Below are 24,155 nucleotides of genomic sequence, written 5' to 3' on the forward strand. Positions count from 1 at the left end.
CACAGACACAAGTCTGACCTCCTGCTGCTGGGAGTCCTTCCAGCGAGGAGAGCTCGGACAAAGGGTTTCCTGTCTGGGGCGGTGCCAGCACCATCCCAGACAGGATTTTGTGTATCCCAGGTAGGCAGGGCTGAGAGGAAGGTGACTGCAAGTGGCACCCCGGTGCTCACTGTGCATATGCCGGCTCAAACCAGTTCTAGGGGCACCCCAGCCCCTGAGCTGGGGAGAGACCGGACAAAGGAGAGGGGTGTAACCACCCCCCTCCTGGTCCCACCCATGGGCAGGACCTAGTCGCGTGCCAGCCCCTTTTCCTAGGATAAAGGTAGGAGCGGGCCCCCTTCCCAAATTAGATAATCTTGAATCTTGAACTACTTTCCACGAAAGGAAATCTTGACATTCTTTGAAGACTCTCCCTTGTGGCTAAGGAGTAGCCACCCTGCACCAGCAGGCACCACATAAGCGGTTGCTGTTTGCTGCACGTCCATCCTCCGGATCAAGACTGACCAGCTCGACGAGACCCGGATTCCCTGCCATCTCTGACCTCTACCTGCCTCATCAGCCCAGCTGAGATTCGTGGGTGCGACGAGACCTGTGGGACCGGCTATCTTCAAGACCTGCATGACGCTTAACCAGCACGACCGCCGAGGGATCCTCGAGTGAGTGCACTGGGGTTTGAGGAGCCCCAACCCTGAGCAGCTCCAGCACCGAAGTCCAGCCCCCAGCATCCACGAGATCTGTGTGGGGCCCTTCTGCTTCTTTGCTGCTTGCCACGTTGTCCGGTCACTTGCCCGTTGGTCAGTGGCCCTCCTGACAAAGTACCACGACATTTTCACCGCTGGTCTAGGTCCTCTAGACTGGCCCTTGCTCCTTGTCCAACAAGAAGTGCCCTGGGCCTTCCTGGTCCACTCCAGACGCCATTTTGACTCCACCGCGTGGGCTTGCCTTTGCCAAGGCTTGTTGCTCCAATCCCGTATCCAGCATCGCCGACAGCAGCCGCCATCGTGGGACAGCTCGCACCTCCAGCCTGGTCGCCGACAACGCCTCCTGGCCCGTGTGGCTGCAGAGTCCAGCGTCACCCACTCACCTGATCGCGGTGACTTCATCCGGTGCCATCCTGGTGCCCACACAATCACTGGCTAGTGATTGAGAACAGAGTCCCCTCTGCTTTCAGGTCGTCTTCATCACCGATCCAGCCTTGGATCACAACGAACATCTTCACTGGTCGCCTGCCAGCAACATCTTATTTCAGGCTCCATAGACTACAACGAGGATTCCCGACTTCATTTGAATCCTATGCAGCCGCAGCCCCTGGGCTAGGTAACCCGAGCATTTCGGTGCTCCAACGTAGGTTCACTATCCTAGTGTCCAGATCCTTTTTCGTTTTTAGTCTACCTAGTCGGATTCGTCCGGAAACAGTAACTTTAGAATTACTAGCATCCATAGACTTTGTCCCGCATCCCGCGTAAGAGTTTACACTCTGCACCCGAGTTCCCTAGGCCTCCTGCTCCTAACCTTAGGGTTCAGTAAGGTAGTCCTAGCGGTCCTGAAGCCTATGGATTGTGTTACTTAACTGCTAGTATTTCGCATTCCACTTTTAGAGTATATGGTTTTTCGTGCCCCTCGGGCATTTGTGTTAATTGTGCAACTTGTAGTATTTTCTTAAGAGTGTTGTATTATGCTTAGCTCCCTGACTCATACAGAGTTCAGGGTAGACTTGTTATTAATAAATATACTTTATTTTTATAACAACTTGTGTGGTGTCCTTTCACTTGGTGTTCAAGGGGTATATGTGATAGTAAAACAGCTGGCTTAACACGCCCTCTAGAGTTTAGCCTAAAGACTGCTCTTGTCCATGCTACTAGGATAGCTGGCCTATAAGGTTGACTTACAACCAATCATCAATAAGGGTTGTTTGGAATGATACACAGTGATAACTAGAATAGTGAGCACTATATATCAGGCCAACTTCCCACAGCCCTGACCCAGTGAGTTTAAGTCCACCAAAAACCAAGATGGTGGATTTCTAGTTTTTGTGTGTTCACATCAGGTAGCCCACCTTAGGGGTGGAACTAGCCTGATAGGGAACATGCATCCTGACTAGCTAATTTTCCTTCTTGTCCTGGTGCTAAATGGGCCAGGGAGGGGGTGACATTTCCCCTTTCTGGGGGAAGCCTGGGTCGCATATCAAAGGCGGCAGAGGCTTTTGAAGCCTTGATATGCTGATCACTTAGCCATCCTGCTTCCAGAAGGTGACGATGCCTCTGGCAGAAGCAGGCATTGTTTCTGCACTCAGAGCACAAGCTCCCACCTGCAGGTCAGAAACCTGTCTGTGGTGGCAGGGTGGTCTACCCCAGTCAGCCAGTACACTACTAGTCGGTGGGATTTTTTAGGGCACCTCTCAGGGGCCCTCTGGGTGCATGTATTAATTAATCTATCACTGGAATCAATGTGGGCTCATTAATACGAGATGTGTGATGCCAAACCTCTTTGGTTTCAGGGAAGCCATCATATTGCTGGGAAACCCGTAATTACCAGTGGTCGATAAATGTACGTGCACAATGACTTCTCTGTTCATTTGAAATATCTAAGAATTGACATAGACATCACATGGGTATATCTGTTCATGCAGATATGTCCACACATGTAGTATGATGCACCCAGCCTTAGGGCTGTAAGGCCTTCCGGTAGGTTGACTTACCTATACTGCATGTAGTGTCTGCAGGCATGGCACATAGGAGGTGTGGCATGTCGTGCCTTCACTTCACTTTTTTCTGCACCAGGTCACACAGTCTGCAATGGCAGTTTGCATGAGTGTACTTAAGGTTGCACAATACTTCCTGCAGCCCTTAGGGATCCTCTTTAGTACCTCATGCCCTAGATACCCGGGGTACCAATTACTAGGGAATTACAGGGGTGCTAAAGGTATTGCCCATTGGGGGGACAATTGTACAGTTTTAGGGAAAGACATCTGGCACTGGGGACCTGGATAGTAGGAACATAGAGGACTTCTGTATAAATTGCATGAAATACCAAGCAAAACGGGGGTGACCATATCAAAAGGGGCACTTTCTTACACACACACAAACACACACACACACCCCCAAACTAAAGAGAATGAGACCAACCTTTCCTAAGAGAGTCCTCAAAATCTATGTAGAACAACTTGGAAAAGCCATCTGCATTGGCATGGCCAGTCCCAGATCTGGGCTCCAGTGTAAAGTGCATACCTTGTAGGGAGATAGATCACCTCAACACCTTTCATTTGTATCAGACATCTGTGAATCCTGTGGTCGGTTTGGACAAGGAAGTGAGTACCAAACAAGTATGGTCTCAACTTCTTTAGGGACCAAACCACAGCAAAGGCTTCCCCCTCAATTGCACTCCAGCGCTGCTCTATGGGGGGCAACCTTCTGCTAATCAAAGCAACAGGCTGGTTCTGGCCATCATCATTTATCTGGGATTGGACCGCTCCTATCGCATGTTCAGAGGCATCTGTCTGCAATGTGAACAGCTCTGAATAATCTGGAGCTTTAAGAATGGGTGCTGAGCACACTTATTTCAAGGTGTCAAAAGCCTTTTCACAGCTCACTGTTCAGGATGGCATCTTCTTGGAGGTAAGTTTGGTGAGGGTGCCACAAGGATGCCATACCCCTTCACAAACCTCCTGTGGTACCTGGTCAAGCCAAGAAATGCCCTCACTTAAGTCAGGCTTGTTGGAGCTATCCGGTTCTAGAATTCACTGGATCTTGGGCTAAAAAGGTTGAACTTGGCCTCCACATACAAGGTGGCCCACACACAGCTGTGTCCTTCCCTATCTGGAACTTTCTTACTTTGAAAGTAAGGCCTGCATCTTGCAGAGCCTTCAGGCAGTCTCCAAAGTGGATTGGGTGATCCTGCCAAGTGGTACTATAGACAGCATTACCCTCCAGATAGGCGGCACTAAAAGTCTCCAACCTAGCAATTACTTTATTCACCAACCTTTGGATGGAAGGTGGCATGGTCATTCCAATTCTATCCAAAAGACATAGGAGTGAATTGATAATGCCTATCTGGGGTTGAGAATGCTAACTTCTCTTTTGCTCCTGGGGTCAGACCAATCTGCCAGTACCCTGATGTCAAATCAAAAGTACTGACAAATCTGATTGCCTCCATCCAGTCAATTAACTCATCAGCTCTAGATATTGGATGTGCATCTGTCTTGGTACTGCCATGAGGCCCCCATTGTCCACCTCAGTAAACCTCAGTTCTGTTTTTCCACCCTTAGAATGAGGGTTTGGACTAGCACAACTGGGTTGGCCTAAGAGTTTAATGACTCCCTATTCCAGCATCTTTCTGACTTCAGCTCTGATTCTCTCCTTAACTTGGTCAGACTGTATATTTGGTTTTTGACAGTTATGTTGTCCCCAGTGTCCACATCATGGGTACACCAGGTTGTCTGACCAGGGGGTTAGGGAGAAGAGCTCTGCATACTGCTCCAGGACTTGCCTGAAGTAAGCTTGCTGTTGGGCAGAGAGGGTGTCTAAAAGACAACTCTATTCACTGACTTATCTTTTGGGCTGTGGGAGATGAGGTTAGGGAGAGGTTCACTTTCTGATCCTCATCAGTGACTATGAGCATGGTCACAGCTCTGTCATAGAAAGGCTTCAGGCGGTTGACATGGATGACCCTGTGAGGGCTCCTGCAAGGGCCCAGGTCTACCAGATAGGTGACCTCACTTTTCCTCTCAATGTTTGGGTAGGGACCACTCCACTTGTCCTATAGGGCACTACATGCAACAGGCTTCAAATCCCATACCTTCTGCCCTGATTGGAACTCCACCAGTGCAGCCTTTTGGTCATACCAAAGCTTCTGGAGCTTTTGGTTGGCCTCAAGGTTTGTGCATAGTTTACGCATGTACTCTGCCATCTTTGCAATCAGTCCAAACATAGTCCATAGTGTCTTGTTTCGGCTCTTTGGGAGGTCTCTCCCAGCCATTCTTACTAGACACAGTGGTCCCTCACAGGATGCGTAAACAGATGTTCAAAGGGACTAAACCCTACTCTCTACTGAGGTTCTTCTCTGTAGCGAAAAGCAGGTATGGCAAAAGGACACCCCATCTCCTGCTTAGGTTTTCAGGGAGTCTCATTATCATACCTTTGATGAGTTTGTGTAATCTTTCAACTAAACCTTTGGTTTGTGGATGATACTTGTAAATCACACCACATAGATTCCATATGGCTTTTAGGCAACCTGACATGAAGTTACTACCTCTGTCTAGCGCCACCTCCTTAGGAAATCTCCCTTTTGTAAAAAAATACTTAAGAGGGCTTTAGCAACTTCAGGAGTAGTGACAGTCCTAAGGGGTATATAGCTTTAGAGTACCTGGTGGCATGATTAGCTAAGGTTAAAAATCTATGAAATATAGACGAGTAAAACCAACCTTATCAGTCCCTGTACAGCATACCTTAGGTATCCAGGGCATGGGTGTACCCAGGGCCTACCAGGGGCTGCAGCATGTACTATGCCACCCCTGGCTAGCCACCCAAATCTGACACAACTGGATGCACAACAGCTGGGGCAAGGTGGTGTAATCAACCTTTGCTTTAGATATAGTATTCCTATATCTAACCCTAAAATGGACACATATATTCCTATCAGTCACTCCTATGGCAGGCCTTATCAATCCTGTAAGGCAGAGTGCTTGGAATTATGTGAGATGGTGCTCTGGCATGAGCTGAGCCCATTTGCAGCGTGTGGAACCAAGTCCTAATAGCTGTTCCATGACTATACCATATACTCTTAAGTGCATTATGTACCTCGCGGTCAAATGCTAACTTTGGCATAGCATTATCAAAACATGTCGAGTAAGGTGTCATACGAATTGGAATACTAACCCCTCGCCAATTCTGGCGACGGGGTTAGCATTCCACCTTTCTAGAGGGACACGACATGTATGTAACTGTGAACCCCGGTTAAAGTTAACTCGAGCCTCAGCATCACAAAATGGATGCTGCCACCACAGACACAAGTCTGACCTCCTGCTGCTGGGAGTCCTTCCAGCGAGGAGGGCTTGGACAAAGGGTTTCCTGTCAGGGGCGGTGACAGCACCATCCCAGACAGGATTTTGTGTATCCCAGGTAGGCAGGGCTGAGAGGAAGGTGACTGCAAGTGGCACCCCGGTGCTCACTGTGCATATGCTGGCTCAAACCAGTTCCAGGGGCACCCCAGACCTGAGCTGGGGAGAGACTGGACAAAGTAGAGGGGTGTAACCACCCCCCTCCTGGTCCCACCCATGGGCAGGACCTAGTCGCGTGCCAGCCCCTTTTCCTAGGATAAAGGTAGGAGCGGGCCCCCTTCCCAAATTAGATAATCTTGAACTACTTTCCACGAAAGGAACTCTTGACATTTTCTGAAGACTCTCCCTTGTGGCTAAGGAGTAGCCACCCTGCACCAGCAGGCACCACCTAAGCGGTCGCGGTTTGCTGCACGTCCATCCTCCGGATCAAGACTGACCAGCTCGACGAGACCCGGATTCCCTGCCATCTCTGACCTCTACCTGCCTCATCAGCCCAGCTGAGATTTGTGGGTGCGACGAGACCTGTGGGACCGGCTATCTTCAAGACCTGCACGACGCTTAACCAGCACGACCACCGAGGGATCCTCGAGTGAGTGCACTGGGGTTTGAGAAGCCCCAACCCTGAGCAGCTCTAGCACCGAAGTCCAGCCCCCCAGCATCCACGAGATCTGCGTGGGGCCCTTCTGCTTCTTTGCTGCTTGCCACGTTGTCCGGTCACTTGCCCGTTGGCGAGTGGCCCTCCTGACGACGTACCACGACATTTTCACCGCTGGTCTAGGTCCTCTAGACTGGCCCTTGCTCCTTGTCCAACAAGAAGTGCCCTGGACCTTCCTGGTCCATTCCAGACGCCATTTTGACTCCACCGTGTGGGCTTGCCTTTGCCAAGGCTGGTTGCTCCAATCCCGGATCCAGCATCGCCGACAGCAGCTGCCGCCATCGTGGGACAGCTCGCACCTCCAGCCTGGTCGCCGACAACGCCTCCTGGCCCGTGTGACTGCAGAGTCCAGTGTCACCCACTCACCTGATCGCGGTGACTTCATCCGGTGCCATCCTGGTGCCCACACAATCACTGGCTAGTGATTGAGAACAGAGTCCCCTCTGCTTTCAGGTCGTCTTCATCACCGATCCAGCCTTGGATCACAACGAACATCTTCACTGGTCGCCTGCCAGCAACATCTTCTTTCAGGCTCCATAGACTACAACGAGGATTCCCGACGTCATTTGAACCCTATGCAGCCGCAGCCCCTGGGCTAGGTAACCCGAGCATTTCGGTGCTCCAACGTAAGTTCACTATCCTAGTGTCCAGATCCTTTTTCGTTTTTAGTCTACCTAGTCGGATTCGTCCGGAAACAGTAACTTTAGAATTACTAGCATCCATAGACTTTGTCCCGCATCCCACGTAAGAGTTCACACTCTGCACCCGAGTTCCCTAGGCCTCCTGCTCCTAACCTTAGGGTTCAGTAAGGTAGTCCTAGCGGTCCTGAAGCCTCTGGATCGTGTTACTTACCTGCTAGTATTTCGCACTCCACTTTTAGAGTATATGGTTTTTCGTGCCCCTCGGGCATTTGTGTTAATTGTGCAACTTGTAGTATTTTCTTAAGAGGCTCCCTGACTCATACAGAGTTCAGGGTAGACTTGTTATTAATAAATATACTTTATTTTTATAACAACTTGTGTGGTGTCCTTTCACTTGGTGTTCAAGGGGTATATGTGATAGTAAAACAGCTGGCTTAACACGCCCTCTAGAGTTTAGCCTAAAGACTGCTCTTGTCCATGCTACTAGGATAGCTGGTCTATAAGGTTGACTTACAAGGGTTGTTTGGAATGATACACAGTGATCACTAGAATAGTGAGCACTATATATCAGGCCAACTTCTCACATTGGTGAGCAGCGGTTGGGATTTGAGCTTGCTGTTGTTTTACCACACTCGTATCCTAAGAATATCATTTGAAAGATCACATAAGTACCAAGGTACATATAACTTAGCTTAGAATACTCTGAGTTCTACTGAACCAGCTGTTGTAGTGTAACAGGGCCTAGCACACCCTGACTACAACTCTTAGCAAGGGATCAGTAGGTAAACCCATACTGTAGGTAAGTGCACCACTTACACCTCACTAGAAGCATGTCTACCACAGGAGGGAACACAGAGGGCCCCCTTGCGGTTGGTGACCTTCCACAGGTCACTTCCAGATATGCAGCCCTTAGCTTCCAGGAGATGAGACAACTGTGTACCTCCAGGAAACTAAAACAGGGTTCTAACCACTGTTCCCAACAAGCCGCGTGGCAGGGCGCGCGCGCACGGAAGTCAAAACAAGCGCGCAGTGTGCCATATTTAGCGCGCACACAAAATCTGATCCTGCGAGACCCTATTCATGTTAATTGCAGCGCACACGTGCGCTGCAATTAACATGAACACTAATTCAAAGGCCTACGATCAGCCCCGCAGGCATTGAAGCGACAGACAATAGACAGGAATGGAGCAGTCCTGCGGGAGCCCAGACCACTGGCAGCAGAGACCGGACCGTGCTTAATTGAAGGTAATGGCACTCAGGCGCCATCCTGACCCCCACTCTGCATCATTCAAGTTAGAGAGAAGGAAGAAGGATGCCGAAATATCCGACCTGCCCCGCCTTCTCAGCTTGTCTTTTTGGGCTGGCAGATCATCTGCAGTAGAGTGACACACGTTTAAAAGGTTCGATTGGTGAGGAACGCCGAACGCCCCATGGCCGAGGCAGAGGATTTAATCTGGAATTCTCATTCATTCACAGCCTCGTGTGCATTCCATTTTATATTAGTGTGCCTTTAAAATTATAAAAACATTATCCGTGTCATGCTGCTTATAGTGCATTCGGCTAATAAATATCAAGCAGCAACAATACATTCAGGTGCGTGGCCACTGTGCAGCAGGTGCATTGACACCGGAGGGGACCCAAGAGTGCGAGCAGCCCACTTTCCGGAGATTACGACTGCCTTATACTTTTAACAAGGGGGCATGTTCCAAGCTTGCATTATAGTAAGTGACACCTTTGAAATGCTTAAATACAAACGTTTCCTTTTCCAGGTGAACAAAAACACCATCTTTTTTTCACAGCATCTTACATTTCACACTGTCAAACGTCTCGACCATAAAATGATCTTGTCTCTGGTGTGGTAATTGAGAACTTCCTAACTGCGGGACTGGCTCACATCTCCCTAACCCGGCCTTCTCTGCAGACAGGAGTCAGTCCCTTCCCTTTGTAATGCAGCTGCGAGGACTGCTCTTTTCCAGGTGTGACCCTCCTAAAAACGGGACACTGAATGGGGCTGATAATTACCCTGAATGAGCAGCTGACGCTTGGCAGCTATGTGAATGGGTTGTACTAACACTTAAAAGCTGCGTCCTTTGAGCACAGGCTCACACCGTGAGGCATTTAAAGAGACACTTTCTGACCATGCAAGGAAAAAATGAAACTAGCGCCTGAGGCCAAGCAAACTCTATCCCATCTCTTCGCTATAAAAGTGACATTTGTATACTGGTCTTGGTACTTGAATAGTTAAGTAACAGCAATGATTAAACTTGATAACTTTTTTTCTTAAAAAGAGATAAACGTAATATTTGCGGGGACACTTCAAAAGAAATTAATGTAAGAATTGGCGTTTTTTGTACAGTCAGGGACATCTTAAGGATTTCGGGAGGGGGGAGGGTGCGGAGGCCGGGCTAAGCATATTTTCTGGGCCCCTGTTCAGAATAGCTTTGAATTTCTGATCCAATTTCAGCTCTTACATTTCCTCTTTGGCCTGGTCACTGACAGTGCACAGGCACACTAGTCCACATTCTAAATGTGTTCATCTAATAAAACAGTAGCAGCTAACTAATATTAAGTGCAAATAACATTTGTTACCGCTCCCATTTCTCATATGTGAGGTCCTGTTTTGATTGAAAGTATTTTTTTAATGGATGTTGCATGTTGCTGAAAAACAGAAGCATTACTCTGCAAAATGTCTGTAATAGACTACACCACCCACACTAAAGTAAATTAAAGGGGAACAATATTTAAACCAATCTGTTTAAGAGTTATTTAAGGGCATTAGGGCAAGAATCTCTACTTTACAGAGCAGGCTCAATCTGGGGGACCCCTGAAAGGTTGGGACCCTGGGCCAGGCCCACTTTGCCCATGCCTTAAAACATCTGCTCAGTTTATTCAAGAGCAAATAGCCAAAGCATTGGCATAGCCAATAGGTCTGTCTCACCTTTGGGACCTTATAAGTGTTTAGTCATGCAACAGCTGATGCTGTTGCACCAAGGATATTGTGCTGGATACTGAAACACTTATAAGGCCCCAAAGGCAAGACCTATTGACTATGCCAAGGCTTGTTTTCTTTTCTTAACAGTGCACAGCTGCGAGGCACTGAGATTTCGAATGGGCAGACTGCAAGTGGGTCAACTTGAAACACTCAAAATACGCCCAAGTGGAATATTATTAGAAATTACTCTTTCACGTGATATGATGGGCCCCTTTTGGAATGAAGTCTTAAGCAGTTTTGCAAAGGAGAGCTAGTTTAAAATCAATGGACTCAAAAGGCACTCTGGTCAATTTGCATGGCAATTTAGCGACTAATGGCCACACACAGAGTTTAAAATTTATTAGGCAACTTTTGGCACCACGAATTGGTGGTGCTGTAAACACATTGTAAGGGAGAACACCATCCCCTCCTCAGTATTGGCGCCTCATAACGCAAGTGTCACTGGGGCCCAGAGTCCCCCTCAAATGATAGAAATGGTACAACTGGCCTGTGCCACAGGTTGACAACAGTGCTGTGGGCATGGTGTTAGGGATAACTTCAATCTGAACCTCACCGTTGGCACCTCCCGGCACAATTGTTACTGTACCCCCTCAAGTGATGCAAGTGGAAAAATCCACAGCCATACAGCAACACCCTGGTTCAATTCACTTCAATTAAATAGGGGACCAACTGCAAAGGTCCAAGTGTCTGGAGTACACCTTACAATTGCTCTTGTCCAAACCAACAGGCTGAAGAACAAGGATTAGTCTGATAAAAGGCCATGAGGAAAAGGGTCTGGGTCGAGGGTTACCGCACAGCAACAGATCATTGGCCCACGCTCACCCAGAAGCACCCAGCAATCTCTCCTCTTGATTCAGAGGATGCATGAACCTCTTGACAGACGGGACATCAGACATATGCTATCATAGAACTAAACCCAAAGGATACTAAACACTCTTACCAAGAACAACAGTAGATGTCTGATGATAGAGCCAAGTGGGGTGGTCTTGCCCTGGCTCTCTCTGGTGCTGACGGGTGCCGGACAGGCCTGCCCTTTGCACTAGTGTGGCCCGTGCATTTCCCGTGCTGCAGGAGGAGGAAGAGAGCTAGAAAGCGTGCAGCATGGGGGAATCAGATGTAACCCCTCTGCCTTTCATCTGTGCAGCAAGGCAATATGGGACACTGAGTGCCTGGGTACAGCAGCAGGCTCCCTCATCATCCCAGTTGATTAAATATTTTTCAATGAATATGTTGTTGTTGCAAAACATTAAATATACATTTCATAAAACTTGATAGGAACAGGGTTGATCATTACTATTGTCAATGGAAAAATGGATACAATTCTACAAACTGTGGGATTTTGCCAAGGTTTTGTGAATTACTGCATTTTACACCTGTCCACCTTAGGTTGGGCTTCCTCACAATGTTTTGCATACTTACCCTCAATTTGTACTGTATTTCTGCTTTTGTTGGCCTTAGGACTCTGCACGTTGCCACTGCTAACCAGTGCTAAAGTGCTTGTGCTCACTCAGCTAATCATGGTTTAATAGGCATGCAGTTAATTGGGAATATTTAGTTTCATTATAGCCAATAGCTATTCCCCAAGACAGACTAATAATAGTTGCACTTAGTCGAATGTTTTTGGTCAAGCCAGGATCCAGCCGTCTACAGAGAAACTGGCAAGGAGAGGGTAAAAGGACAGACACACTGGCTTCTACGAGAGAAAATCAAGCAGTCCGTGGTGGTTCAAAGAGAGAGAGCGAGAGGAAAGATATCAATCGCAATGCTTAAGTGACCAAACACTAACTCTGGAGCATGGGTTAGAAGAATGTTCTGTGATACCAGCCCCAGTTCCCCATCAGAGATGTTTTAACTTACTAACAAGCACGCAGCAGGTTGTTTCTTTATAAAAGACACCTTTCTGTAGGTTTTTTTCCAAGAAGGGGGTGCATTGCATTGTTTAGACCAGCTGCCATAGCACAAAAAAGGATGTTAATTGTACCAAAGGCAATCTCTGAGCCTGTGAATTTATAAGCTCTTTGACACTGGAGGCGGAGGGTTTCTGCACTCGGGATTCTGGGAACTGTGGTCCACAGGGCACTAGAAGCCGAATGTTCACATTCTGGACATTCTGTCAACAGTAATTCACTGAGCTCTGCTACTAAAAGTATATAGAATTATTGCTGTTGTAAGAAAATGTAGGCAAATATGGTCAGAATTTTACATTTTCATAATTTAAATGTAAGGAAAGTGCAAATGTGTAACCAGTTCATGTTATGGCTTATGTATCTAATTTGAAAACCTGCTTTAAGACCATTCATGTGGCGCTGCATGTGTGGAAATGCACTCTCTTTTCACTTATTTAAGCAAAAGTTTGGAATGATATTTGGCGTTGCACCCCCACGCGCGGTCTCATTCCTGGCGCACATAGTCTTGGTTGCAGCGCACAGAGACCTTACACTGCCGCACACAGGGGAAAAAAATTAGAGGGAACATTGGTTCTAACCCTACCACTCCTTTTCTGATAGGTCTCTTAGAGACATATGATGCCAGAAGGGCTTCTAACCCAGGCCCCTCTAATCCAGATGGGAGCATGCCCCCCTTAGAGGGAACCCTTGGTGACCCTGACCTTAACCTCCATGGAGCAGAAAGTGAAGAGGAGGAAGAGGAAGAGGAGTTATCAGGGGACGAGGCAGACAAAGGTCCAGTAGTAGTCAGTAGGCTCACCAGGACCAACTTAAGCAGGCATGAGAATGGAACTGGGGGACCCCCAGGCCCACTCTCAGGCAGGCTTAACATTGGGAATGGACGAGTTAGGTCTCTCTCCAGAGGCTCTAACAGATCTATTCACACCCATGTCTCTCAGGCATCTTCTCACAGAGGGATGACATCCCCTCAGAGAAGAGAGCATGAAGCTAAAATGAGGGAAGTCAATCTGAGGATTGAGAGGGAAGAACTTGCCCTTGCCAAAGAAAGACTTGCCTTTGCCAGAGAGCAGAAATTGAGTGGGGCAGACCCCACTGGTGGCAGCATTATCCCTAGAGATAAGGACAGGAGTTTTGATACTAGACACCTGAGTAAAATAGTGCCCCCCTTTAAACAAGGGGATGACATCCACAAATGGATGACTGCTTTGGAGAGGGCCTGCACTATCCAGTGCATCCCCCAGAGTCAGTGGGCAGCTATACTGTGGCTCTCCTTTGAAGGTAAAGGTAGAGATACGATCCTCACTACTAGAGCTGAGGATGCTAACAATGACCAAGTCCTGAAGAATACACTGGTTGATGGGTTTGGCTTAACAACTGAGCAGTACAGGTTGCTGTTCAGAGACACCCAGAAAACTCAGTCTCAGGATTGGGCTGACTTTGTTGATTGTGCCACTAAGGCTTTTGAAGGCTGGTTACTGGGAAGTAAAGTTACTGATTATACAGGATTGTATAACCTAATTATGAGAGAACAAATCTTAAGTAATTGTCAAAATCAGTTGTTGCATCAGCACCTTATTGACTCGGATCTGACCTCGCCCCAAGAATTGGGAAAGAAGGCAGACAGATGGGTCAGGACAAGGGTCAAGCAGCAGAACCAGGGTGGTGGCCAGAAGAAAGCAGACCAGAAGGGTAATGAGAATAAGCAAAATGACCAGAAGTCTTCAACAGGGCCCCAACAATCTAAGGAGGGTGGGTCCCAGAATTCCCAAAAGAAGAAGAATAATGGTCAGAAGAAACCATGGTGCCAGTACTGTAAAAGTAATACTCACTGGTTTAGTGAGTGCACTAAGAAAGGCCCAGCTCCTACCACTACTGCCCCTAAGGCACCTGCAACCCCTAGTTCAGTTAGTAGTGGTAGTGTTCCCCCTAAGGCTATAGTAGGGTTGACATTGGTATCTGAGGCAGGCTCTGACCTAGTCAGAGTACCTACCCAGGCTGTTCTTGTTTGTACTGGGGACATGGATTTGACCCCTACAATAAGTCCCAGTACCCTGGGCAAGTACAGGCAAACGCCTTTAATCAATGGAAAATTGGCTCAGGCCTACAGGGACACTTGTGCCAGTGTCACCATGTGACACCAAACTATGTGGACCCTGAACAGGTGATACTAGGTTCAGACTACCTAGTGACCAACGCTAGCAATGTCACTACCACCCATAGTATGGCACTTGTTAATTTCTCCTGGGGAGGGGTAAATGGCCTCAAAAGGGTTGTTGTTAGTTCAGACCTCCCAGTGGACTGTCTTTTGGGCAATGATTTGGAATCCTCTCTATGGTCAGATGTGGAGTATAGGACTCATGTGGAGATGTTAGGTTTGTCAGCACACGTCCTTGCTGTGACTAGGTCACAGGCCAAGAAATGCCCAGCTGAACTAGTGCTGGATCCTGGAACAATGGACCAGACACTAACCAAGAGTAAGAACAGTAGGGTTAAGGCAGTGCCTTCCCCTTTGCCTCAAGGTGAGGATCAGCTCTCACAGGAGACTGACCCAAAGACCCCAGAAGGAACTGTCCTAGAAGAACTTGAGCCTGAACAGGTTGAGTTTCTTGGGACAGGGGGACCTTCCAGGGCAGACTTGAGACAGGCACAATTAGACTGTTCATCTCTTGAAACCCTCAGACAGCAGGCTGCTGCTGAGGCTGCAGGGAATGCCACAGGTGCCCATAAAGTGTATTGGGATGATGGACTCCTTTACTCTGAGGCAAGAGACCCCAAGCCTGGTGCTACCAGGAGGACCAGGAGGCTGGTCATCCCCTTGTCTCTGAGAGGTTTCCTTCTCACCTTGGCCCATGAAATTCCCCTTGCAGGTCACTTAGGCCAGAACAAGACTTGGGACAGACTTGCCCTACACTTTCACTGGCCTCATATGTCTGAAGACACTAAAGAGTTTTGTCGCTCATGTGTCACCTGCCAAGCCAGTGGCAAATCAGGTGGCACAACAAAGGCCCCCCTTATACCACTACCTGTGGTGGGGGTACCCTTTGAAAGAGTGGGGATTGACATTGCTGGACCAATGGACCCCCCAACAGCATCTGGGCACAGATTTATACTGGTGGTAGTGGATCATGCCACCAGGTATCCAGAAGCTATTCCCCTTAGGACCACTACAGCTCCTGTTGTGGCTAGGGCCCTACTTGGAGTTTTCTCCAGAGTGGGGTTTCCTAAGGAGGTTGTCTCTGACAGAGGTGCAAACTTCATGTCAGGATACTTGACTGCTATGTGGAAGGAGTGTGGTGTCAACTACAAATTCACCACCCCCTATCACCCACAGTGCAATGGGCGTGTTGAGAGATTCAACAAGACCCTAAAAGGGATGATAAAAGGGTTACCTGAAAAGCTTAGGCGAAGATGGGACATCCTTTTACCCTGCCTTCTATTTGCTTACAGAGAGGTCCCGCAGAAGGGGGTTGGCTACAGCCCTTTTGAGCTTCTGTTTGGGCATCCTGTAAGAGGACCCCTATGTCTTGTGAAGGAAGGATGGGAGTTACCTCTCAAAAAGCCTAAACAGGATATTGTGGACTATGTACTTGGTCTCCGCTCCAGGATGGCAGAGTACATGGAGAAGGCATCTAAAAACCTGGAGGCCAGCCAAGAACTCCAAAAAGCTTGGCATGACCAAAAGGCTGTCCTGACTGTGTATAACCCAGGACAGAAGGTGTGGGTGCTGGAGCCAGTGGCCCCAGCAGCTCTCCAAGACAAGTGGTCTGGACCCCATACCATTATTGAGCAAAAGGGAGAGGTCACCTACCTGGTGGACCTTGGAACTCCCAGGAGCCCTCACAGAGTACTTCATGTGAACAGGCTCAAGGCATTTATCAACAGGGAAGACATGGGCTTGCTCATGGCTACAGATGAGGGACAGGAGGAAGAGAGTGACCCTCTCCCAGACCTGCTCACTCAGAATCCTGATGATGGGTCAGTAGATGGTGTAGTCTTTTCTGACAGCCTCTCTGAGCATCAACAAGAGGATTGTAAACAGGTTCTTCAATCCTTCAGACAAATGTTCTCTCTGACACCTAGTCAGACCAACTGGTGCACCCATGAGGTGGACACTGGTGACAGTCTGCCTATAAAGAGTAAAATCTACAGGCAACCTGACCACGTCAGGGACTGTATCAAACAAGAAGTACAGAAAATGTTGGAATTGGGAGTCATTGAACCCTCAGAGAGCCCTTGGGCTAGTCCTGTAGTTCTAGTGCCTAAACCTCACACCCAAGATGGTAAGAGAGAGATGAGGTTTTGTGTAGACTACAGGGGTCTCAATGCTGTCACTAAGACAGATGCCCATCCAATACCAAGAGCAGATGAACTCATAGATAAATTGGCTTCTGCCCAAATTCTTGAGTACATTTGACCTGACAGCTGGTTATTGTCAAATCAGGTTAGCTGAGGATGCCAAGGCCAAAACAGCATTTTCGACCCCAGGAAGCCATTACCAGTTTGTGGTAATGCCCTTTGGTTTGAAGAATGCACCTGCCACTTTTCAAAGGTTGGTGAACCAAGTTCTCTCTGGGCTGGATGACTTCTGTGCAGCATATCTAGATGATATTGCTGTCTTTAGCTCCACCTGGGAGGATCACCTGATCCACCTGAGGAAAGTTTTAGAAGCCCTGCAAATGGCAGGCCTCACTATCAAGGCTACCAAGTGCCAGATAGGGCAGAGTCAAGTTGTATACGTGGGCCACCTTGTAGGTGGAGGCCAAGTTCAACCTTTGGAGAGCAAGATACAGGCCATAAAGGACTGGGCTCCTCCAACCACCCAGACACAGGTCAGAGCTTTCTTGGGCCTGTCTGGTTACTATAGGACATTTGTCAGAAATTATGGAACCATTGTGACTCCACTTAATGACCTGACAAGTAAGAAAATGCCAAAGAAAGTTCAGTGGACAGTTAGCTGTCAGAAGGCATTTGATGACCTAAAGCAGGCCATGTGCACTGCACCTATTCTCAAGAGTCCAGACTACTCCAAGCCATTCATTGTCCAAACAGATGCTTCTGAGTTGGGTGTGGGAGCTGTTCTTTCTCAACTGAATATTGATGGTCATGACCAGCCCATTGCTTTTATAAGTAGAAGGCTGACCCCTAGAGAGAAACGTTGGTCAGCTATAGAGAGGGAGGCCTTTGCTGTGGCTTGGGCCCTGAAGAAGTTGAGGCCATACTTGTTTGGCACTCACTTCAAGATTCAGACCGACCATAAGCCCCTCTTATGACTAAATCAAATGAAGGGTGAAAACCCCAAACTTCTTGTGGTCCATTTCCCTACAGGGGATGGACTTTATAGTGGAGCACCGCCCAGGGACTGACCATGGTAATGCAGATGGTCTCTCCCGGTACTTCCACTTAGAACAAGAAGACTCACCTGGTCAAGGTTAGTTTAATGTCCCTAAGTTTGGTGGGGGGGAGTTATGTAGGAGAGTGGGGTCTGCAATCCTATGGTCACCCCCGATTTTTGATTTTTGCTTCACTGGTTTACGACTTTCCCTGGCTGTGGCGCTGCTAATCAGACCCACAGCCTAGCTGTTCTCTCTCTAAATTGACAAGCATGTACCTTAGGTGCATTTACCAATTGGTACTGGGCCACCTTATCAGGCCTGTACAGCATACCTTAGGTATCCAGGGCATGGGTGTACCCAGGGCCTACCAGGGGCTGCAGCATGTATTATGCCACCCCTGGTTGGCCACCCAAATCTGACACAACTGGCTGCACGACAGCTGGGGCAAAGTGGTGTAATCACCCTTTGCTTTAGATATAGTATTCCTATATCTAACCCTAAAATGGACACATATATTCCTATCAGTCACTCCTATGACAGGCCTTATCAATCCTGAAGGCAGAGTGCTTGGAATTATGTGAGATGGTGCTCTGGCATGTGCTGAGCCCATTTGCAGCTTGCGGAACAAAGTCCTAATAGCTGTTCCATGACTATACCATATACTCTTAAGTGCATTATGTACCTCGCGGTCAAATGCTAACTTTGGCATAGCATTATCAAAACATGTCGACTAAGGTGTCATACGAATTGGAATACTAACCCCTCGCCAATTCTTGCGACGGGATTAGCATTCCACCCTTCTAAAGGGACACAACATGTATGTAACTGTGAACCCCGGTTAAAGTTAACTCGAGCCTCAGCATCACAAAATGGATGCTGCCACCACAGACACAAGTCTGACCTCCTGCTGCTGGGAGTCCTTCCAGCGAGGAGAGCTCGGACAAAGGGTTTCCTGTCTGGGGCGGTGCCAGCACCATCCCAGACAGGATTTTGTGTATCCCAGGTAGGCAGGGCTGAGAGGAAGGTGACTGCAAGTGGCACCCCGGTGCTCACTGTGCATATGCCGGCTCAAACCAGTTCTAGGGGCACCCCAGCCCCTGAGCTGGGGAGAGACCGGACAAAGGAGAGGGGTGTAACCACCCCCCTCCTGGTCCCACCCATGGGCAGGACCTAGTCGCGTGCCAGCCCCTTTTCCTAGGATAAAGGTAGGAGCGGGCCCCCTTCCCAAATTAGATAATCTTGAATCTTGAACTACTTTCCACGAAAGGAAATCTTGACATTCTTTGAAGACTCTCCCTTGTGGCTAAGGAGTAGCCACCCTGCACCAGCAGGCACCACATAAGCGGTTGCTGTTTGCTGCACGTCCATCCTCCGGATCAAGACTGACCAGCTCGACGAGACCCGGATTCCCTGCCATCTCTGACCTCTACCTGCCTCATCAGCCCAGCTGAGATTCGTGGGTGCGACGAGACCTGTGGGACCGGCTATCTTCAAGACCTGCATGACGCTTAACCAGCACGACCGCCGAGGGATCCTCGAGTGAGTGCACTGGGGTTTGAGGAGCCCCAACCCTGAGCAGCTCCAGCACCGAAGTCCAGCCCCCAGCATCCACGAGATCTGTGTGGGGCCCTTCTGCTTCTTTGCTGCTTGCCACGTTGTCCGGTCACTTGCCCGTTGGTCAGTGGCCCTCCTGACAAAGTACCACGACATTTTCACCGCTGGTCTAGGTCCTCTAGACTGGCCCTTGCTCCTTGTCCAACAAGAAGTGCCCTGGGCCTTCCTGGTCCACTCCAGACGCCATTTTGACTCCACCGCGTGGGCTTGCCTTTGCCAAGGCTTGTTGCTCCAATCCCGTATCCAGCATCGCCGACAGCAGCCGCCATCGTGGGACAGCTCGCACCTCCAGCCTGGTCGCCGACAACGCCTCCTGGCCCGTGTGGCTGCAGAGTCCAGCGTCACCCACTCACCTGATCGCGGTGACTTCATCCGGTGCCATCCTGGTGCCCACACAATCACTGGCTAGTGATTGAGAACAGAGTCCCCTCTGCTTTCAGGTCGTCTTCATCACCGATCCAGCCTTGGATCACAACGAACATCTTCACTGGTCGCCTGCCAGCAACATCTTATTTCAGGCTCCATAGACTACAACGAGGATTCCCGACTTCATTTGAATCCTATGCAGCCGCAGCCCCTGGGCTAGGTAACCCGAGCATTTCGGTGCTCCAACGTAGGTTCACTATCCTAGTGTCCAGATCCTTTTTCGTTTTTAGTCTACCTAGTCGGATTCGTCCGGAAACAGTAACTTTAGAATTACTAGCATCCATAGACTTTGTCCCGCATCCCGCGTAAGAGTTTACACTCTGCACCCGAGTTCCCTAGGCCTCCTGCTCCTAACCTTAGGGTTCAGTAAGGTAGTCCTAGCGGTCCTGAAGCCTATGGATTGTGTTACTTAACTGCTAGTATTTCGCATTCCACTTTTAGAGTATATGGTTTTTCGTGCCCCTCGGGCATTTGTGTTAATTGTGCAACTTGTAGTATTTTCTTAAGAGTGTTGTATTATGCTTAGCTCCCTGACTCATACAGAGTTCAGGGTAGACTTGTTATTAATAAATATACTTTATTTTTATAACAACTTGTGTGGTGTCCTTTCACTTGGTGTTCAAGGGGTATATGTGATAGTAAAACAGCTGGCTTAACACGCCCTCTAGAGTTTAGCCTAAAGACTGCTCTTGTCCATGCTACTAGGATAGCTGGCCTATAAGGTTGACTTACAACCAATCATCAATAAGGGTTGTTTGGAATGATACACAGTGATAACTAGAATAGTGAGCACTATATATCAGGCCAACTTCCCACAGCCCTGACCCAGTGAGTTTAAGTCCACCAAAAACCAAGATGGTGGATTTCTAGTTTTTGTGTGTTCACATCAGGTAGCCCACCTTAGGGGTGGAACTAGCCTGATAGGGAACATGCATCCTGACTAGCTAATTTTCCTTCTTGTCCTGGTGCTAAATGGGCCAGGGAGGGGGTGACATTTCCCCTTTCTGGGGGAAGCCTGGGTCGCATATCAAAGGCGGCAGAGGCTTTTGAAGCCTTGATATGCTGATCACTTAGCCATCCTGCTTCCAGAAGGTGACGATGCCTCTGGCAGAAGCAGGCATTGTTTCTGCACTCAGAGCACAAGCTCCCACCTGCAGGTCAGAAACCTGTCTGTGGTGGCAGGGTGGTCTACCCCAGTCAGCCAGTACACTACTAGTCGGTGGGATTTTTTAGGGCACCTCTCAGGGGCCCTCTGGGTGCATGTATTAATTAATCTATCACTGGAATCAATGTGGGCTCATTAATACGAGATGTGTGATGCCAAACCTCTTTGGTTTCAGGGAAGCCATCATATTGCTGGGAAACCCGTAATTACCAGTGGTCGATAAATGTACGTGCACAATGACTTCTCTGTTCATTTGAAATATCTAAGAATTGACATAGACATCACATGGGTATATCTGTTCATGCAGATATGTCCACACATGTAGTATGATGCACCCAGCCTTAGGGCTGTAAGGCCTTCCGGTAGGTTGACTTACCTATACTGCATGTAGTGTCTGCAGGCATGGCACATAGGAGGTGTGGCATGTCGTGCCTTCACTTCACTTTTTTCTGCACCAGGTCACACAGTCTGCAATGGCAGTTTGCATGAGTGTACTTAAGGTTGCACAATACTTCCTGCAGCCCTTAGGGATCCTCTTTAGTACCTCATGCCCTAGATACCCGGGGTACCAATTACTAGGGAATTACAGGGGTGCTAAAGGTATTGCCCATTGGGGGGACAATTGTACAGTTTTAGGGAAAGACATCTGGCACTGGGGACCTGGATAGTAGGAACATAGAGGACTTCTGTATAAATTGCATGAAATACCAAGCAAAACGGGGGTGACCATATCAAAAGGGGCACTTTCTTACACACACACAAACACACACACACACCCCCAAACTAAAGAGAATGAGACCAACCTTTCCTAAGAGAGTCCTCAAAATCTATGTAGAACAACTTGGAAAAGCCATCTGCATTGGCATGGCCAGTCCCAGATCTGGGCTCCAGTGTAAAGTGCATACCTTGTAGGGAGATAGATCACCTCAACACCTTTCATTTGTATCAGACATCTGTGAATCCTGTGGTCGGTTTGGACAAGGAAGTGAGTACCAAACAAGTATGGTCTCAACTTCTTTAGGGACCAAACCACAGCAAAGGCTTCCCCCTCAATTGCACTCCAGCGCTGCTCTATGGGGGGCAACCTTCTGCTAATCAAAGCAACAGGCTGGTTCTGGCCATCATCATTTATCTGGGATTGGACCGCTCCTATCGCATGTTCAGAGGCATCTGTCTGCAATGTGAACAGCTCTGAATAATCTGGAGCTTTAAGAATGGGTGCTGAGCACACTTATTTCAAGGTGTCAAAAGCCTTTTCACAGCTCACTGTTCAGGATGGCATCTTCTTGGAGGTAAGTTTGGTGAGGGTGCCACAAGGATGCCATACCCCTTCACAAACCTCCTGTGGTACCTGGTCAAGCCAAGAAATGCCCTCACTTAAGTCAGGCTTGTTGGAGCTATCCGGTTCTAGAATTCACTGGATCTTGGGCTAAAAAGGTTGAACTTGGCCTCCACATACAAGGTGGCCCACACACAGCTGTGTCCTTCCCTATCTGGAACTTTCTTACTTTGAAAGTAAGGCCTGCATCTTGCAGAGCCTTCAGGCAGTCTCCAAAGTGGATTGGGTGATCCTGCCAAGTGGTACTATAGACAGCATTACCCTCCAGATAGGCGGCACTAAAAGTCTCCAACCTAGCAATTACTTTATTCACCAACCTTTGGATGGAAGGTGGCATGGTCATTCCAATTCTATCCAAAAGACATAGGAGTGAATTGATAATGCCTATCTGGGGTTGAGAATGCTAACTTCTCTTTTGCTCCTGGGGTCAGACCAATCTGCCAGTACCCTGATGTCAAATCAAAAGTACTGACAAATCTGATTGCCTCCATCCAGTCAATTAACTCATCAGCTCTAGATATTGGATGTGCATCTGTCTTGGTACTGCCATGAGGCCCCCATTGTCCACCTCAGTAAACCTCAGTTCTGTTTTTCCACCCTTAGAATGAGGGTTTGGACTAGCACAACTGGGTTGGCCTAAGAGTTTAATGACTCCCTATTCCAGCATCTTTCTGACTTCAGCTCTGATTCTCTCCTTAACTTGGTCAGACTGTATATTTGGTTTTTGACAGTTATGTTGTCCCCAGTGTCCACATCATGGGTACACCAGGTTGTCTGACCAGGGGGTTAGGGAGAAGAGCTCTGCATACTGCTCCAGGACTTGCCTGAAGTAAGCTTGCTGTTGGGCAGAGAGGGTGTCTAAAAGACAACTCTATTCACTGACTTATCTTTTGGGCTGTGGGAGATGAGGTTAGGGAGAGGTTCACTTTCTGATCCTCATCAGTGACTATGAGCATGGTCACAGCTCTGTCATAGAAAGGCTTCAGGCGGTTGACATGGATGACCCTGTGAGGGCTCCTGCAAGGGCCCAGGTCTACCAGATAGGTGACCTCACTTTTCCTCTCAATGTTTGGGTAGGGACCACTCCACTTGTCCTATAGGGCACTACATGCAACAGGCTTCAAATCCCATACCTTCTGCCCTGATTGGAACTCCACCAGTGCAGCCTTTTGGTCATACCAAAGCTTCTGGAGCTTTTGGTTGGCCTCAAGGTTTGTGCATAGTTTACGCATGTACTCTGCCATCTTTGCAATCAGTCCAAACATAGTCCATAGTGTCTTGTTTCGGCTCTTTGGGAGGTCTCTCCCAGCCATTCTTACTAGACACAGTGGTCCCTCACAGGATGCGTAAACAGATGTTCAAAGGGACTAAACCCTACTCTCTACTGAGGTTCTTCTCTGTAGCGAAAAGCAGGTATGGCAAAAGGACACCCCATCTCCTGCTTAGGTTTTCAGGGAGTCTCATTATCATACCTTTGATGAGTTTGTGTAATCTTTCAACTAAACCTTTGGTTTGTGGATGATACTTGTAAATCACACCACATAGATTCCATATGGCTTTTAGGCAACCTGACATGAAGTTACTACCTCTGTCTAGCGCCACCTCCTTAGGAAATCTCCCTTTTGTAAAAAAATACTTAAGAGGGCTTTAGCAACTTCAGGAGTAGTGACAGTCCTAAGGGGTATATAGCTTTAGAGTACCTGGTGGCATGATCCAATTCCACCATTATGAATCTGTTTCCTGATGCTGTTGGAGGTTCCAGGGGTCAACAACATCAGCCCCTACCCTTTCAAAATGAACCCCAAACATTGGAAGTGGAATTAAGGGGCCTTTGGGTAGTTACCTGTTTGCCTCCGGCTTGGCAGATAACACAGGAGTTACAAAACTCCTTTACCTTCTGCAACATGTCTGGACAATAGAACTGGGCAACTAAACTACTTCAAGTCTTGCTCTGGCCAAGATGCCCAGCTAGGCGGATGTCATGGGCCAATGAGGGTAAAAATGACTTTTGTACTGGCTATAGGAGTG

This window comes from Lissotriton vulgaris, chromosome 9 (genome assembly GCF_964263255.1).
Source record: "Lissotriton vulgaris chromosome 9, aLisVul1.2, whole genome shotgun sequence".
Taxonomy (NCBI): Eukaryota; Metazoa; Chordata; class Amphibia; order Caudata; family Salamandridae; genus Lissotriton; species Lissotriton vulgaris.